Below are 14,801 nucleotides of genomic sequence, written 5' to 3'. Positions count from 1 at the left end.
ACTGTTGTCAGTTAAATCTATCAGTAACCTTTAGTATGCATAAGGTAGTAAGGATTATACCTTTTAGACACATAAACATTGCTTGGATTATTTTAAATTTGGCACAGCTTTAATATTAGTCCTTTTTGGCGAGAAATTTGTTTGGCGACATTTTGGAGCGATAAATGTAAAATTATAATAACCTTGGTAACCCTAATTACTGAGCTAAAAAACATGCCGCCATTTCTGTCCACGTAACTTTAAAGAATTTGGTAGGTATCAGAGCTTTGATGGCAGGAGGGATAAATTACATGTTTTTCTTAAAGTTACGTTTGTGTTAGGAAAGCACAACATTTAAAATATTTTTAAAAAAGCTAAAATTTGATAGCTAAAACTGATTCTTTTAATATTACATCACATGAGTCTTGACATTTTTTCATATGTCAACTCTCCATATTATAAACTCCACCCCCCCGAAAAAAAAAAAAAAAAAAAAAAAAAAAAACATTTTCAGTAGCATGAGGTAAACTCTTTGTGTTTCCTTTGCTAAGGAGATGAAAATTACCATGGTCTAAAAATACTTTTTCACCTCATATTAGAAATATAGGGATGTGTAATTGCATGAATTCATAGGTTCAAATCAGGACCAAAATTATTGCTTTTATAACATTTTTATAATTTGACCGACTATAAAAAATATAATCTTGCTTAGATTATGGAATATATTGCTTATAATTTACAGTTCTCAAATTTTGTAAATCTTACAACCTAATAGCTGTATATGAATAACCTTCACTGAGTATTATTACTTTTATTAATAGTATGTTGACATAACAGTCGACTTTTTATTTTAAATTTTATGCCACTTTTCTACATTACTTAAACATTTTATCTAACAGAAATCTGAATTTTTTTAAATAAAAACTCTATAATAAAAGTAAGAGTACAATTTATATATAAAAATTTGACTACATGGCAAGCACTTGGATACTGATTTCAATGTCTTTAAATGTTATTATTATAAAGTTTAGATATATTCTTATTAAGTTAAAATATACTTTTATTCTCTTATAAAGTTTAGATGTACAGAACAGAAGGCACACTTTGTGCTTACAACTCAGTCAACCACTTGTGGCAAGATAAGTTATGATAACAATTAAGTTCAAATGTAAAATTTAAATTCAAATAAATCAATTTAATGCAAAGTTGGTTAAAAACTTAACCAGCATGGAATTCAACTATCAGCAATTACAATGCGAGACTGAAGACTACATATCTTATCTTATCTAGCAACCTAGTAACGTGGCCTCGAAAGGCAAAACACGGTTTGTTTTACAAACTAAAAACTTCATTTAGATTCTGGTGGGAAAATGGATGGAGAAAATTGATAGTAAAGATCCCAAGCATAAAATAACTCTGGTTACAAAATAAAGAATGTTACATTATACTTTGTGCCCTGATTAATTATTCACTACATGAAATAGTGTAATGCATTTTTATTTGCATCATATACAAATTATTTATTTTATTTAAATGCTGTCCAAAACTGAACAGGATTTTGCAAACATATTCACCATATTTTTCGACCTATAGATGCAACACTTCTTCACTTCAAAAGTAAGATTTAGAATTAAGAAATAAGAAAATAATAGAGAATTATGAATAGAAAATAAATATATATGCTGGCTAGCAGAAGAAGGATGCCTTCATAAAGTACTTTTTAAGAGAAATTGGCTCAGATTCACATTACATGTACGAAAAACCACAAAAACTCCCATATAGCCAGCCTGAACTACCACTGTTAAGTGGCTTATCACTCCAACACTAGTGGATTCCAATGACTGTTTGAATTTTTCACAGAAATCATCATTTATGATGATTGTTGTATTATTACCATTGGTACAAAATTTACTCATTATGATAATTTAATTTTAGCTTTTAAATTATAAACATAAATTACTTGTAATAAATTTAGGGATTAAAAAATACACATTTCTTAATATTTTTACCATTTACAAAATTTAATCATAAAAAGTATTCCTAACACTGCTACAAAACTTGCTCATTATAATTTAATTTGATTTCCTTCACTTTGAAATATTTTTTATTTTCTTTTAATAACAGAATCTAAGAAACTAAAGTAACATATACTACTAGTTTGAAATGCATTTCTGAACCTTTTGTAAATTTCATTATTCACAACATAAAAATTAACCTTTTGTAAATTTAAAATATTAGCTAAGTACTAATATAATATAAATATTAACTAACTACTTAAAATATTAATGTTTAATACATTAATATTATATTTTGTAATTTAAAATATTAACCTTTTGTAAATTTCATTACTCATAATCACTGCCATAAATTCATTTATGGTAGTGTTTCAAGAATTTATCATAGCAGTACTAGAAATGTTGAAAATTAGGGAAAGTCTGTTTATTCTGATGAAGAGTTTATTTTTTAGGTTTGTTATTTAGTCTAGATCGGGTTTTGTTGACAATCCGCCATTTTTTTCCGATCTTCAAAGTCGGGTATACATTGCGACCGAACTTTGTCGCCAAATCAAAAAATTGCCAAAAGGACCAATACTAAAGCTGTTCCTTAAATTTTTATTTATATTTTAAAGTACACAGTGTCATTTCCATTACCTATTTTCTACTTCATTACCTTTTTTTTAAAGATGGAGATTATCTGGAAATGTGACAAATTGCATTATGAATGTATTTTAAACTTACCATTAACATTTTAGACTACATTTTGCCCCAATATTTATGTTTGGTGATGATTGCTCTCCCATTAATGGAAACGTAGCAATAAGGTTTTGTGTTTAAATATATTAAGTTATTAATTTAAAATTCCTATATTTAGATTAACATCCCTGTGTTTAACAAGAGCCGTAAAATATATGGAATTTAGATTCTTACCACAGACCCACTGAAAAGTCATGAACTCGTTGGCAACTTTAAAGAGCATTTGCAAACTTGTTGGTGAGTTAGGAGAGGGATATTTGTTTACATTAAATTTATTTCAACAATGCATTCTTACACTCTCCTTTTTCAATACAAGACATGCACAATTCAAGGCTTTTTTTCACCGTTGTTCTCCCTATAAATAACTGTATAATAAAATAATAATAATAATAATAATAAATAAATAAAAATATCAGAAAATTGCAAAATTTTGGCACCAGAATCCTAAAATGAGAAAGGAAAGAGAGGAATGTGATGCCTTTTATGTTGTATGCACACAGAAAGCTATGTCGCCATAGATTGCACCAGAGGCAACAGAAACTGCAGTATGTGGTCCACCACAATGCTAAAGTACTCAAATTCCCATAGAAGGGATCATAATCTGCAACTACACTGGTGAAAATATCTGGAGAAGTGCTGTCTGGGAGAATGCTATGTGTATACTTGGGTTGCCACATAAATGATTTTTAGTGACGTGTAGCCACATAAATGTTTCTTCGCAACATGGTTTAGACCATCAGTACTTTTTCACAGCATTCTGGTGAGGTTCAGATAATTAGAAAGTACCAAAATTCATCATTTTAGAATTATTTTGAGTAAGTTATATACTTTGTGAAATGTGATGAACAAAAATTAATAAGCTGTGCTTCCCTCAAACCAATTTCCTTTCTTCCACATAATGTTCGCATATATCAGAACTTTACTATTGCAATATGCTTTTAGAATGATTATAATTTCATTCTATGAAATTTTTACCATCCCATGACATAGCAGACTGAAACTAGAAAAAACAAACAGTTTTCTGTTTTCATTATTTTTAGCAAATCAGAAAGATCCATATTTATAAAATGAGAACATGGCTAACAAAAATGAGATAGAAAATTACATACACAATTATCAGAAGTCGGTTATGATTATACATGACTGTTACAGTTCGTGCAGGCATCATTGCTGGGAAATAGCTACCTCTAAAAATCTGAGATGAAGTAAATAATCAATAGGTACCTTTGTCACAATTTACATTATCATTTTTACATTGATACTTTATTATTTAAAAAAAAGCATTATCTTACTTAATCTGGTTTTCCTATAGGTGGTGAATGCTTAAGCAATGAACTCACTAGTTTGACTCATTGATTAAGATAACATACATCTGTATGTATGGCTGTTACAGTTATATTACTCTTCAGTTCAGATCTAAGTAGGTGCTACATATGTACTGTTCAATGTTATCTGCATCATAAAGGAGTTTTTTAAAATGACCATTGTTTCAGCTAACTTTGGTAGAAAAAAAGTGCAGCCCTCGTGTGCTTTGCCATATTCAAATAACCTAACCTAACCAAACGCTCGTTAGAACATTATAAGTGACTACAGCGATAGTTGTGCATAGAACTTTGCAAATAGAAGGATAAATAATATAAATTAATTTTTTTCCAGATGAATCTTAATACATCAACACCATCAAGGATCCCATCCATGGTCTGCATCAATAAAATGCCACATTATGTCATGCATTATGCATTCCCATACAGGTCTGAAACCAAGTGTAATTGTATGGTGCCATTACATTCCAGTTGCCTTCATGTTTAATGCTCATCGGTGGCCAGGACAACCTGTATAAGTGCAATGGGCAGCAAGACATAGGAGCGTCAAAATTTTTAGAATTTTGGCAGGCACTGGAATGCATAATTTGCAAGCAGCAGTTATTGCATTAGGTGATAAAATGTCTAGCTCTGGCTTCGCTAGCAGCCAAGCAGTAAAATAGTTGAATTCTGATAATTAGACCCGGGTTCACATTCTGGCAAATGGGTTGGCTGCACATGTGTTTTCATAGTTTTCCACATATATGAAATAGGTATAAGCTGATTTCTCTTTGAAAGTACTCTATGAAAGTATCTCTACCCTTAGCCAAGTTACCATACTGTAATCAAATAAATTAAACACTTCCCCCCAAAAAAGAGCCTCCATGTTTAATGTGCAGTTGAACAGGCACCATTGTTTAGGGCTACTGTAAATGATTCATCAGATTTAAAAATTCTAATATTGAAAATATTATACATATTATGATGATTGAATCCAAGTAAAGAATGAGAAATTATCCAAATTTTCTTTACATACAACAAATGTTTTGCTGTGTATGTTATGTAAGCACCAGGTACATTATGTACAAAAATGCCACGTGAGCACCAGGTACATTTTGTACATAATGTATTAGCAGTACATTATGTACAAAAATGTACTCCTTAATGTTTGCCCAATGGAAGACTTCAAATGTGATAGATGATGCAGTATGGAAACTCGTACAAAAAATGTGAAATCAATAACCATTTGAAAGTGTGCAATGTGATCAACGTTCATAAAATGTCTGTAGCATGCGAGGTAATTTTGTAGTTTCTAGTTCATTTCCATAAATTGATTATTGTATGTATACTACTTATAAAAAGGCAGCGTTTTTAAAATCTGATGAATAATTTATTATTGCTCTGAGGTTTTCGAAGCTCACTGCTGTCTATCTTTAGAGGTTGTCTAGAACTAGTGACCAACAAGGAATGACTGGCACATAACAGAAAACAACTCCTAAATTCCCACCATTTTTTTATTGATCTATTTATCCCTTGATCTGTGATTTCATCAGATCTGTTACCTACTGAATATATCAGGCATATGATTATAGAAAACTAGCACACCACAGTCTACCCACGGCTACATCAGCTGGACACTGGTAATAATTGAAATCTCATTTTCTCACATATTCTAGGAGCACATCCAGTATGTATCTGTTTACCTTCATGCAGCAGTTTTATGCAATGGCTGCACGAGGTGATACATTCTACGTCTGTTTTTTAAACCATGTATTTTAAGTCTGATTTGCTTACACATGTACAGTTAAGCAATGTATTAAAAGTTATTTCTAAAATAAATATGGCTCTATCGCTCTTCAGTAATGCTATGCTTTTAATAACCATCAGTGTTTTATGATTACAACAGTTATTTATATTAATGTTAACCCCCCCCCAAAAAAAATTAAATCACAATTAAATCACTGTGGAAATCTACAAATTACAGAAACTGCATTTATCATTTTCTTCTAATATTTGATTTAAGGCAGAGGTTCTCAAAAAATTAATGATCTGATTAAAAAATCTGTGCAAAATAACATCAACAACAGAAGTAAGTTATCCTAGCTGTATCTAAGCAAATGTTCTGTGATACATATTTATATGGGTTATAATATATTTATGATATATTATTATAAAGATTAAGAGTTTTACTAAACATGCATCACTATTACCTAGCTCCATAATTAAAGCCACAAAACATTTGTATGCTGATCTCAGGCAGGTCATGGCTGGCTTGGTCTTTCATGTATTTTCTAATCAGAAAAGCATATATGAGACAAATATCATTTAGTGAGATAATCTCCATGAGAGCTTCCCTCAAGCAAAATACTTGCGAGAATTAATTAATTAGCTTGTAAAGGTACATTAAAAGCATGATGTTATGAAGAAGAAAAAAGTTCTACAAAGCAAAAAAAAAAAAAAAAAAAAAAAATTCTAAAGTACAAATTAGCAGGAAATCCAGCCTTAGTTTATTATAACATTATTAGATTTATCATTTTAAACTCTAATTCATTTACCCAGAAAAAACATTGGTACTTACGTATTATCGCAACCAGGTTGGCGCGATTTGTAAGTTTGAGTAAAAAAGTACGAATAGAAATAAAATGTACATTTATTAATTACAGATAATTTTTAATACAGTTTTTTATATTATTTTGTTTTAAAATATAAAATAGCAAGTAAACCCTTCCGGTGTCGAATTTGAATAATTTGCAGAATTATTTTTTCGGCGGAAATCTTTTGGCTATTGCTTTTAGCACTGATTGAAAACCATCTTCGCCATTAACAGCTTGAGCTTGGCGCCATATAAATTTGATAAGGTATGAGTCAAGATGATGACGGGCTGTTCCTCTCTGTTTTTTGTTGCTCCATTTGGCTGAGCCCCACATGCGCTCTACATGTTGTGTGTGAACGCCCGTGTTGGGATCCACAAAGTTATATTTGTGATTAACAGTTCCATGCAGAAATCCAGCATTTTCGAACTCACTTGTATTGTATCCTTTCCAGCAATCCGAATAAATGATGCTTCCTTCCTTGATATTTTCGCAAATTTTTCCACAATAAGTCCTTCGCTGCCTATTTGTTTTCTTTCTTTTTCATCCATTTCAAGGGCACATATCTCCCGCATGTAATTATTCCAATCTATAACAGTAATCTATAAAACTAGGAATAACATGTAGGGTTGCCGTAAGTAGGGTCGCCAAATTTGGCGATTTATGCGAATTTTGGCCTGGTTGCGTTAATACGTAAGTACCAAAAATTCTATCAAAAAATTTTATATTCTCATCATTAAGAAAAATATATTGTTTTTTATATGACTACTTCATTTTACACAATATATTACTTTATGAAGCCAAATAATAGATACACAAGCCTTAGTTGAATATCAATTGTGTAAAGCAGGTTTTGAAATTTTAATATATAATTAGGTGCTTTATTAGTGTTGAAAACAAGATTTTGCAAGTAATTATTTTCTTTTCACAAGACTTGCTGTATTTTTGTGTTAAATCTGGATGGTATTTTCTAGGAAAGATAATCTTTTAGAAGACTTTTGCTTACACTTTTGTTTGATTTATCCCTTGGAAAATTTCAAGAATATTCTGATGTTCACTGAGCAGTGCTACTAAGGCATTAATTTTATATCATTATGTACAATGGCAAATGGTATGAGGACAACTAAATGGTTAGTCAATAAGAGTGATTATTTTTGGTGCTTTTTATTAAATCAGATCTGTAGCTTTCATAAGTATAATAAAATCTGAGATAGAGTTAATAATTCATCATGAATCAACCTGACTGCTTTATTTAATCTTAAACAATGCCTGAGACTTATGGAATAGCCTCTTTAATAAGAAAGTACCATGAGTCTAATTTTACAGCTGATATCACTCAAAACAGTTTTATGTATCTTATCATGCACATGAAGTATGTCATGATGCACAATTTTTTCCCTACATGATGGTAATGTAAGTTGAGCCTCCAGCAATGGACACTTCACATTATCAGATATATCCCATTAAAAGACAGTTCCTAATTTCCTGTACAGAGAGAAGTAGAGAACCATTATACACATATTTGGCGATCCTGTAACTGTCCAGTAGCGGGTGGTTTTATTATACTTCACTTATATTTATAATATAATATATTTATGATATATTTTATAAGAGTTTTACTAAACATGCATACATGATGCCAATGTTGTAATGAGCATACATGATGCCATTAATTATATCCTCAAAGATATCCCTGCTACTATGATAATGAAAAACTTCAGTTTCTTATCGTAATGTTTAACTTAATTTCCCATCTATTAAAATATTAATTTGATCCAAGACACTCTGATATTGATCAGTAACAAAGTGTCATGCGCATATTTCATGTGAATGTAATTATTTTTGCTTTGTATATATATATATTGTTAATGTTTACTTCAGGACAGATTAGCTATTTTGTAATTGTAAGTCACTTCATTTTTTAATTGCAATTTACTGGTGGGTGGGAAGAGTACAAAAGAAAATCAGGGAAGTGCAGAATCACCCACTGCTTGGCGCATTTTTAAGAATTACACAAACTTGGTATCCATGTACACATTGACGTATTTTCACTTAAAAAAAATCCCAGAATTGCAAAAAAATGGCATTGCGCACTCCCTTGACTTTATCCATGTACACATCCACCTATTTTCACTTGAAAAATAAAAGATTATTGACAAAAATACTTACTCTTACATGATATTCTGAGCAAATTCCAACCTTACAAAGCGCTTTCTGAACGACAAATCCACTACAAAACTTTTTTGAAATTATTAATTCATCATGCCAAACTCTACCTAGAAATATCATAATGACTATTTCCAAGTTTTTGAATGCTTATTTTTTTCCTGTTATTCACATAACTTAGTATGCACCTGAATACTCACATCCAAAACTGAAACAATGTTTTTTGATACATTATTGGTGACAATGACACAGTAATGTTCTAGTTTGTCTTTTTGTATCTTTTTAAAAGGCGGACATCATCAGAAGATGCTCTATATTTTTAAATGTTCGAAAACAATACTCTTTTTCAGAATATCGGTTATTACTGTAAATATTAAGAGTCCACCATTTTATAATTTTGGTTCCAGAAAATATTAACATACCAATGAAATATTAAAAGATTAAACCGTTCTGCGAAATATTTTCAAATATAAAACCAGTCTTTTATTATAAAATAAATTAAAAAATCTATTCATGTCACCCCCAAAATTGAATCTCTTATCTTAAATCAAAAATCTCTTGCATTATCTCACAACTTCTGTTATGTGAAAATCTAAAATACAATAATAAATACTTTTATGCTCCAGTAAAGAAATTTTTTTTTACATATTTATATATTTTGTTTGACGAAATTTGTTTTCCTAGTAAACATATATTATGCCGTCCAAATAAAGTATTATGTCTGAAGAGCTTTACGTCCTATGTTCTTTAACGTTGTACCTTTTTATTAGTTCGGAAATGTATATGCATACAAAATTTATTACGTTTTATCCAGCAAACTACGCCGGTTCCATAGCGCTTCTTCAGAATCCATGCAATTGGCTTGTCACGTGACCAAACAAGTGACGTTATTACGTAGCAAGCCGATCAGCCAATAATGATTCAGCATTTTCTCAGCAGGGGGTACAGCTAGAGCTACTAGAGATACAGGCTGACTCGTCAGCCATTTTGAATCTAAGCTTTAGGGTTGCAATTTAGGTGTGGAGCGGCAACTTTCGCTCTTTAGCGCTGTCCGCTAAAATTTAACATTCTAGAGAATCCGAATTTCAGCTTTTTTCTGCATCCATATAAAAATGTGTGGCTTTTTCCCCTTCTTTTGTCTGCAGTTCAGATTCTTTCTCGTATTTCTTTTTTAAATTGCCAAATTTCTCGTATGATTCAAGTTATTTTAAAAGTTTCTAAAACATTTTTACATATCATATTTCAAATTTGTATTTTTAGTTAAAAATACTTTCTTTTTGAATTCCTTTATTGAATTTTCAATTTTTTCTTTTAAATGCACGCATAATGTTATTCATCTCAAAATGTATTTTTTGACAAGAGCTTTCCCTCAACCACATTCTTAATATGGTTGAGGGAAATCCCTCAACCTCCATTAATTTAGGATAAGGTTTAATCTTTAATTCTTGTTTTTTATTTTTAATATGTTATTTGAATTTTGCTCACATGGAATCAAACGTCTATTACTGTAGCAAATTTGTTAAAAATGTTATTTTGTGTGTTTCCAGAAAAAGCTGCTAAACACTTAGCTTGATTTTAAATACTGATTCAGGATATACACCTTTAAATTATAATGCTTTTAGAATGAAGTGCAGAATGCTATAAAAATTAAAGTTCTTTATTTAGCTAAATATTAAAATAATACACACACAAATAAATAAAAATAATACCTATACATACAGAATTTACAGATACTATTTACTTATAAGTTTATTTGTTGTTGATGGTTACTTTTTATTATACTTGGAAAAATTATACTTACATACATATGCTCTTAATATTACACAATCTGAATATTTAAATGATAATTCCATAACATAATAAGATTCAATCTATATCACAGCAAAGACAATACTTAAATCACAGTTCTTTTTATTAATTAATTTGCATAAGTAAAAACATAAAAATATTATTCAGCTTCAAATCTATAAAATAAGTCCTCTAGTAACAAACATATGACAAACACATATAGTGAAAATAAAGATAAATAAATAAAAATGTTTTGCTTTTTTGTCTAATGTAGTGCAATTCAGTCTATTATATTCAAATTTTATTAAAACATACTGCAGTAATTGAATTTTTTCCATTATACATCAAACTGCTTTATATAGAATGATATTATATTAGTTTTACTTTTAAAACTAATATAATATAATTAATTCTCATTTATATGAGGAGATGTTTGAATAAATGCAAAAAACCATCTGAATAAATCTTAGCCAACACTATTCAGATAGTATTCTTGTTTTCAAGGTATATCATTTTTATTTTGTTCTTTTTCCATTAAAGGAGCTAACCTAAGAGACTTATTTCATTTACATATATCTCATTGATATTATAAATATAGCTTAAACATGTTTTATGTGCATACTCAAAGGGGGGTGGGAAGTAAGTCTTTCATTTCATTTTTTTTGGTTGCTCTAAGTTCTTTCAGTAATATTTTGTTCTGGCATTGCAGAAGCGAGATCAATTCAGTCTGCTGTTTTATAAAAATTCCTTAACCCCTTAAGGCACACATTAATTTCTAATTTTTGGTCAAAAAATCACCTATTTTTTTCCTTGCATAATCATATTCTCTAGTGCATTTTAAGACATGATCGACAAATAAAAGTAATTTTTAACTAAAAATTTAATTAAAAAATCTTATTTTTAATTTTGGAATAATTTCACTTAAAGTTGTCTTTTGTTATGCTCCTTTGTATTAGAAAAGACAACATACAGGGGTACAAGTATAGGCTAATTTAAAAAAATATATATATATTATACAAACAAAGTGAAAACGATTTGATTACATGTTTATTTTGAATTTGAAGTTATTAAAATCAAATTAAATCAAATTGTCATACTTGCAAACATAAAATTGACTAAAAATTCAGTTTGGTATGATATACCATGAAGCATGGTACTGCGCAAAGTCCAACATTACAGTTCCTACAATAGTATCTTGTTTCTTTCCTTATCTTTTTACTCCTCTCATCTCTTTTACTGCAACAAACGGCGCAATTTCTACAAAGGGGCCGCTTTCTTTTCTGTAGGTGGTATAAATTCGAGAAAGTGCCTTTCAGTTAGTCTCAGAGGCCCAGGTTGGTAACCAGGCCGACCTGTTCTTTTGGGTAACACTTTTGAATGGTATTTTTCAATTAATTTTTCAACAAGCATTTTACGGAATTCGAAATGGTCCCGTTTTCCTCCATTTTTTTTTATATAGTACAAATGAATTCCATACGGATATATCCACAAGATGGAAAAATATTTTCTTATACCTTTTTCCTCGTTTTCTTGTTGTTGGGTAATCGTGGAGATGCTGATCAAGCCGATCAACGCCTCCCATTGTATCGCTGTAATCAATTACAACTTTCGGTTTCTTTATTTGAGTGCCATCATTGGCTGTTTTACTTGTATTTTCCTGATGTGTGTTATGGATTTTTGAAAGCAAACAGACATCTTTTTTGTCTTTCCACTTCATCGCCATTACTTTTCCTCTCTGAAACGCTATAACATCTCCCTTTTTCAATTTTTTATTTCTAATTTCAGATGGAACTTCTTTTCTGGTACTTTTCAGAGTCCCGTAGGTATCTGTTTGACGTTTTACCAGGAAATCCGCTAATTGTGGAGAAGTATAAAAGTTGTCAGTCGTTAAACAGTACCCTTTATCTAATAACGGTTCAATCAGTGACAACACTACTTGAGTTGATACCGGCATTTCTCGATATGCATCGCTCAGATTCGTTCCTTTTCCGGTATATATAATGGATGAATATAAGTAACCGGTTTTTGATTCACAAAGAAGGTACATCTTTATTCCGAAACAAGCTCGTTTCAGTGGTATATATTGCTTCCATTTCATTCGCCCTTTATACAGTAGTAGACTTTCGTCTATCGTGATATCTCTTTCCGGTGTATATAGAAAAGAACACTTTTTATTTATATGGTCAAATACAGGCCATATCTTATTGAGCTTGGGATGGGGGTGAACCTCAGCATCGTAAGTTTCATTGTTAGAGAAGTGAAGATATCTTTTTATCTCAGAATAGCGACGAAAGCTAAGGAGCTTCGGAAAAATAGGTGATTGAAAAATTTCAACTTTTGACCAATACATCCTTATCTCAGGCTTTCTAATTATACCTTGTAGTATAGTTATGGCTAAAAATATGTATAATTCTTCCATAGTAATCGGTGACCATAGGTTCTGTGATGATCCTGGATGTTGAAATGCATATCTGTTTGTTTCAGTTAGAATTATGTCCATCAGAGAGTTATCAAAAAATAATTCAAAGTATGACAAAGCATCATCGTAATCCGTCAGAGTAAAACAACAGCCAGGGTTAGCTTCAAATCGAAATCTCGGTGGAGCAACGTTTGGTTGATTTATACTAATTTGATACCAATTCCTTGCTATATCCAAAATCTCGTTGTCATTATCTTCCGATTCACTTCCATCACTCAAGAAATCATCACTCTCATCGCTGAAACTGTCTGATAAATTGGCATATTCAAAATTGTCATCGTCAGAGTCGCTCATTATCAGATAACTTATTTTAAATTACAAAAACACTTAGTAATATAATTTGCAGTTAACTGCTTACTTTTATTATATTTACGTAATAAAAATGGATATATTACCTTTTCCACACCAAACGACTACTTTATAGCAAAGAATTTCTAGCAAACTTATAGCTAATCATCAAAATGCGCCACGTGGTTTACACAAGAAAAATGCTGAATAGTGGTGCCATCTATGTCAAATAAGTTTAATTATAATCTAGCCTATTTATTTTTACTAGAACGGATCTCAGACAAGCATTAGAAATAAAATAACGGGAGATACAAGGGCGCCCGTGTGAGACACGGGCATGTGCAAATTTGACGGAAACTTTCGCCCGTGTGAGACACGGGCAAATGCGTTAAGGGGTTAAAAGAACATCCTGGAATAAAGAAAAAATCTATATGAATAATCATCAAAGAAGGGGGGGGAACACAACAAACAAACAAAAAAGCTCTGAAAGGTTTCAGATTTTAAATTACACCCAAAGGGGCTTTTTTTGACATTTTGTGTTTTACCTTTATTTATTAAATATCAAGTTTTTCACACTTAAACTATAAAATTCAGTTCAACAGCAATATTGCAAGATAATTTTAAAATGAGCGTATCTTCAGAATTCCCGATTCATTGTCTCACACGCCGAAGATAAAAGTGTCTTTTCTGTACAACATTGCCATTGCTCGCTTTGAAATCCTCAAGTTTGTTAATCAAAAATTCGTTAAAGCTTTACAACATATAAAATCTATATTAAAACAAATTCCGAATTTCAAATTCGGGCTTCCAGATGTCCATATTCACAGTAGAATTAAGTCATTCAAAATTTGATGGCTCTAGGTACCGTTGTTTTATCAAAATGCGAAAAACATACATGCATTTATGCAGATTCTTCCCTATATAATAGGGTGATAATATTTGGTGGCAACAATTTGAAAAGTGATGCAGCCGTTTATAGTGTTTCAATACAAAATGAAAACAATAGTCCTTCAGGGACAAAGCCCCTTTGGATTAAATGCCAAACTTAAACAGATAATAAATCCACAAAATAAAAATGCAACTTCCAGGTCTCTTTTCCTACACCGTGGTGGGTTTTTAAATTTGACTCTATTGTTTTCAGCATTTTCTAGATTATTTTTTTTATTTTCTAATATTTAAAATTTATTTCACTTAAAAATAGATTTTTAAAATTTATTTCCAGCTTTTCAAGGGATCAATTATCTCCATAATCATGAGCAATTTAATAACACAAATTATCAACTTATATCACAGCCTTCACATATGCTGATGAAATTAATTAAAATTAATTACAATTTGGTTTCAAGATGAGTCTAAAAGTTGTTTTTGCAAACAAAACTGAAATTTACATAGAGAATTTGCAACTATTGATGAAATTAATTACATTCCTTTTACCAAAAAATTACTTTATAGAACA

Source organism: Stegodyphus dumicola, chromosome 1 (assembly GCF_044657685.1).
Source record: "Stegodyphus dumicola isolate Sdum_Otavi_A_Nest chromosome 1, ASM4465768v1".
NCBI classification, from domain to species: domain Eukaryota; kingdom Metazoa; phylum Arthropoda; class Arachnida; order Araneae; family Eresidae; genus Stegodyphus; species Stegodyphus dumicola.
Note: the sequence above shows the minus strand (reverse complement) of the source record.